General features: G+C 44.7%; 1 long non-coding RNA gene across 2 annotated transcripts in view; it reads left to right on the top strand.

Moving 5' to 3' along the window:
• LOC310838269 overlaps positions 1–6,033 on the top strand; it is a 62,970-nt gene that overhangs the window by 6,265 nt on the left and 50,672 nt on the right. The window lies entirely within an intron of this gene.

Below are 6,033 nucleotides of genomic sequence, written 5' to 3'. Positions count from 1 at the left end.
AGCATGGCGGGGCAAAGAAGAAGAACACAGTATTAAGCCCCTCGATAGCCTGTAATGTAATATCGGGAGTCTGAAGGGTCAGATGATAGCTCTGCGATAACAACATCGGCTTGGGTTACAAGTAGTCATAGAGATGCTTTGAGAGGCTCCAAGAGACCCGTCCCAGTACACAATGAACGCCTACAGGCTATGTCCTGCCTTAAAATCTTGTACCAAAACCCTGTCTGCACTACATTAAACTAGCACAGTGTTGTAGTTAAGAGGTCTGGTCTTAAACCAGGGAAATCCCACTTCAAATTCCCAAGAAGCCACAAAGTTCATGGTGACCTTGTGCCAATGCCAGTCAACTCTCTCCCAACCTAGCTTCCCTCAGCAGGTTGCTGTTGAGGAAAAACTGAGGAGGGGGATATCATGTATCCCACCCTGAATTCCTGAAGGAATGGTGGGCTAGAAATGTAAGAAAGAAAGCCATTTTTAGAATTAAAACAGGCTCATAATATATGGATATTTTATTTTTCTCTGGGGCTGATTTTTTTCTCTCTCTCCAAATTAGTCTTTAAAGCAGAATCTGTTATTTTCTCGTACTGTCACATCACATAGCTGTGACTAAATGGCTCTATGGTCTCTTCCAGTCAGTAAATTCTTACGTCCTTCTCTTCTAACTCTTGGCTAGCACAGGACTCAATTCCAGATGCCCCTCGGGAAACTTGCAAGAAGAACATGATGGTCAATCCTTGTCCTTTGTCAACAGCAACTGTCACTGGAGGTATACTGGCACTGAACACAAAGGTTCCCATCTTTGCACTTACAGCTATTCGCTGTTGAGAGATTTATCCTCCATGGATTTGTCCAACCTTTTTTAAAAAAGCCATCTAAGCTAGCGTGCAACCCCATATCTCAGGGGTTCTCAAACTTTCTTCCCTCAGGGTCCACATGACTGGCTGGCTGAGGTGCACCAGTCACAAAATGGTGGTGGACGGAGGCAGAGTTTGGCATAGTCAGTGGATAATTATTGGCATAACTATCTACTGATATTGAATCCATCTTTGAAAATTTCTAAATTCTTTGTCAGTGTTTTCCTTATAGCAAGCAGGCCCATTGTTGAGTTTCCCTCAAGTTAAGTACAGACATTTGCTCTGGAAGTATTGTGACTCAGCCTCCCCGTTTTAAGCAGAATTTGTGGATCCAGAAGCACTAAATGGAGAAAGCTATTCCTTTTATATTTTCCCCTTTCTGCCCTATGTCTCTCTCAAAGAATGGTTGCATATCTGCTCTCATTTCTTCTCCTATTCATCTTTCACACTTGGCTTGTATCTTCTCCCTTTCCACATATTCTGACAGTTTCTTTCACACACACATGTTCTTTTACATTCACTTTCTCCTATAAAAGTTTTTTTCATCTCTCACCCCCTTCCTTTCTATTCCCAGTTTGTTTGCATATTAACACTTTTATCTCACTTTTCACAATTTCCTTCGACACTTTCTCTGGCCCTTTCCCCTCAAAGGAGATAAACCTTTCTTTGTTAGACATTTATTTTTCTTTGTCCATTGCCTATATCCAGTTTCAGTGAATGGCCAGGTTTTAGTGTTGAGACAGAGGAGAAGGGAGATGAGTAAATTCTCTATGTTTAGGACACCAAAGTTATGACAAGGGCATGGGGTTCCCAAACAAGTGTTTCCCTCATGAGGGAATATGGGGGTTCTAGCCAAGCATTTTTCCCATGAAGGAAACATGGAGTTTTTTAGGGGATTTGAAATAGTTTTTATTAATTTCTCATTAATAACATTCCAATTGGTATCAAATCAAATCTTATCACATCACATCATAATACATACAATAAAGCCAATTATACATTCCAAATTAAAAAAAATTACTGGGACTTCCCATGTTATGGCTGTGAGAAGAAGGTTTCTTTCACTTGTCCTGCATCTCTCTTGTTTTTTTCCAATTTCATAATTTCGACCTAAACCTTTATCTTATTTTCCCAGTCACCAGTGTCTAACCAAACATTTGCCTTGTAATTTTAAGGGTGAGGGAAGTAACTTGTGCAGGTAAAACAAGTTCTTAATGACAACTACCATAAAATTGCCCAAATGTAGTTTTGTGTGTGTGTGTGTGTGTGTGTGTGTGTGTGTGTCTGTGTGTCTGTGTGTGTGTGTGTGTGTCTGTCTGTCTGTCTGTCTGTCTGTCTGTCTGTCTGTCTTTAGACTCTTCCTTAAGGCCAACAGACGGGTTTATACGAATTTCCATGTGAGGACAATCCAGATGATTCCCAAGCTGCTCTTGAGTTTAGGATATATAAAAGTCAGAGAAAGCATTCAAGGCAAAAACATATATTATTTTAGAAGAAACAGGTATATAAACTAGAGCAGGTGTGGGGAACCTTTGACCCGCCAGATGTTGCTGAAGTACAACTCCCATCTGCCCCCAGAAGCATAGCCAGTGACCATTTTGCTTCTCCTGATAGTAAGCATCTCATGGCCCCTGTCTTCTTGTACCAAATGAAGTACTGTATATCACATCATCTAGTCCATTTGTATCTGCTCTTTTTCCTCTTTCCCTTCACGCTGCTGAATTACCAACAAAGCCATGGCTCATGGTGTCCAAAAATATATTGGTGTATAATTGTGGAAAAAGTGCATGCACTATTACTGGGAGACCAGCGTGTTAATAGCTGCAGGTGGGACCATCTGTCTTCCAGAGGCAGCTTGGGAAGAAAAAAACCCAATAGTTGTTTGTATACATGATAAGATGACTGGCTGTTGATGGAGGTGCTAGGCCTCAATTGTGTTTTATAGTAAGACAGGTGGTTCTTTTAGTAAGTAACAGTGCCTGTTCTTACTGGAAGCCTGAGGACACCTTTGACTTATGTGTCATTATTTGTATTTCCATTCTTCTCTTGGGTCATAAGTGACATTTTGCTCTTAGGAACACTAAGGTCTGCTCTCTTCATGCCTTCAACCTCCGGTCATGCTAGTGTTTGTACATATTGAACCCTATTTATCTTTAATTTCTCAGACTATGATGACAGGCATATTCAGAGTTTGCCAGGATTTCCATAAGTGTTGCTTTCTCTCATATCCAGCACCTTGTAAGGACTAGCTTGCTTTCATTTCTCATTCCTTCCAATAATTAGTCAGCTATTTTCCAGGAGGGTGGGGAGACAATGTTATTCATTTAGAAAAGCTCTACACCACTTAACATTTTGAGCAAAAAATCCCCAAGCAGTTAACAGAGATGATAAAATTTTAAAATGTAGTAGAATTATTATAACTAATATAAACAAAAGCAGAACACAATAAATACAATGTTATTGTTGTTTTTTAAAAATAGTAAAGAAAAAGGGACCCCTGACCATTAGGTCCAGTTGTGGCCGACTCTGGGGTTGTGGCGCTCATCTCGCTTTATTGGCCGAGGGAGCCGGCATACATCTTCGGGGTCATGTGGCCAGCATAGCTAAGCTGCTTCTGGCGAACCAGAGCAGCGCACGGAAACACCGTTTACCTTCCCGCCAGAGCGGTACCTATTTATCTACTTGCACTTTGATGTGCTTTCGAACTGCTAGGTGGGCAGGAGCAGGGACTGAGCAATGGGAGCTCACCCCATCGCGGGGATTCGAACCGCCAACCTTCTGATTGGCAAGTCCTAGGCTCTGTGGTTTAACCCACAGTGCCACCCGCATCCCCTTTAAAAAATAACACATCATTTAAAACGCCAAGTCAACAATGTTGCCCACTATAACAGTAATTCAAAGCAGGAATGCCTGGCTTAAAACCTGGTGTTTTGAAGATCTGAAATAACAGTGGTGGTTCTCAAACTGGGTAGAAGAGAATTGTCCTGTGCTTGGTAGGCTACCATAGGTGTGTCAACTCCTAGGGGCCGAGGTCCCTTCACTCCCCTACAAAATATTTGAGGTGCCCCCCCTCCCCAGTTGAATGAGATTGCCATTCAGATGGTGTTTGTGTGCCGCATCTTGTGATTGATTATGCAGGGCAGGACTTACCCCCCCCATATTTTATTCAAGTTGGTACCCCTGTAGGCTACATTGTCTGGCTGGTGGGCTGCTTGTTCGATCACAAAATTGGCAAGTCTAGTTTTGACCAACATTGCTTGTAAAAGCTCTTCCAAAAACAGTTGATGCGGGATCAAAAATACTTGAAAATAAAATAAAAATAACTACTTATATATTCACATACACAGAGACCTGTAGCCCAAGCTGAGACAAAGGAGTAATATGCGGTTTAAAATGGGTGGCCTGATGCAGTTCTCCAAAGCACTTTTTACTCCCCACCTCAGTAGTGCCCCACTGATTTTGGCAGCAGCATACAGTGGTACCTCGGGTTACATACGCTTCAGGTTACAGACTCCGCGAACCCAGAAATATTACCTCAGGTTAAGAACTTTGCTTCAGGGTGAGAACAGAAATCGTGCAGCGGTGGCACAGCGGCAGCAGGAGGCCCCATTAGCTAAAGTGGTACCTCAGGTTAAGAACAGTTTCAGGTTAAGAACGGACCTCCGGAACGAATTAAGTTCTTAAGCCGAGGTACCACTGTAATTAAAACAAAAACTAACCAGTGCTGGGGGTTTAAAGCTCTCTGTGCAGCTCAGCATCCTCTCTGCCCACCATAATTATAATGATCGTGGATCGGCTGATGAGGGGGAAGTTGTGTGCATGTGTGTGTCATATATGTGTGTGTGTCTGGGGGGGGGACACCCACTGCTTGCCATGTGGCCTCTGGAGAGTTGGCCAAAAGTGAATGTGGCCCTCAGGCCAAATAGTTAGCGCCCCCCTCTGTTAAAACATAAAAAATATATTTTGAAACAAAAAATAAGTGTAAATGACAAAATTCGCTGGAATGCCGATAGTCTGCTTGCTTATGATCTCACTTAGTGCCATGGGCATAGCCAGGGTTTTTGTTAGGGAGGGGGAGCCAAAGTTGTTGAGATCCCCCCCCCCGCCAAGCTGTTGAGCTTTTCGGGGAGAAAATCATGGGTAAATATACCCCCCAAAAGAGGACATTATGGGGGCAGGCTTCTCTGGGAAGAGGGACCAGAACCTCTGTTAATTGAGTGCTTTAAATGCTTTTCAATAATTTTTGTGGATTGGGGGGGGCAGCTGCCCCCCAAGCTACACCCATGCTTAGTGCTTATGTAGACTGACAATCTATCAGCTTCAGACAGAGCTCCTGGCATAGCATACAGGAAGATGAATACTTCCTACCTTACTGGGTTGTTGTGAGTAAGGTAAAGAGAAACAATATGTGAAAGGTTTTGAATGTGAAACCAGCCAGTGCTGTCATCCACCTAAATGGAAACATGTCGTCTTCTTTTTTTTTATCTTCACCCAGGCTTTCCCTGAAAGGTTATGCCGTTGTGTTAATGATCCATATGATCCACAGATGAATTTTGTATTATGGGGGTAATATAAGCAGTTCACCACCATCCGTGGCGGCACTGGCGGAGAAAGGGGGGTGCGGTAGGTGCGGTCTGCCCCGGGTGTCATCCCTGAGGGTGACATCGCTGCGCTGCTCCCCTGGGGCAGCTAGCTCCACCTCTGCGTGGTGGACCTTGGGGGTCTCAAATTTCAGGGTGCCCTGTGTGACACCAACATTCTGCACCCTCTCCCTTCATGGACGTAGCCAATGGGGGGGGCAAGGGGAAGCTGCCGCCCCTAAAGGTAAAGGTAAAGGTACCCCTGCCCGTACAGGCCAGTCTTGACAGACTCTGGGGTTGTGCGCCCATCTCACTCAAGAGGCCAGGGGCCAGCGCTGTCCGGAGACACTTCCGGGTCACGTGGCCAGCGTGACATCGCTGCTCTGGCGAGCCAGAGCTGCACACGGAAACGCCGTTTACCTTCCCGCTGGTAAGCGGTCCCTATTTATCTACTTGCACCCGGAGGTGCTTTCGAACTGCTAGGTTGGCAGGCGCTGGGACCGAGCAGCGGGAGCGCACCCCGCCGCAGGGATTCGAACCGCCGACCTTTCGATCGGCAAGTCCTAGGTGCTGAGGCTTTAACCCACAGCGCCACCTGC

Source organism: Podarcis gaigeae (genome assembly GCF_964106915.1).
Source record: "Podarcis gaigeae genome assembly, chromosome: 2".
Lineage (NCBI taxonomy): Eukaryota > Metazoa > Chordata > Lepidosauria > Squamata > Lacertidae > Podarcis > Podarcis gaigeae.
This window is presented reverse-complemented; position numbering and strand designations above follow the sequence as displayed.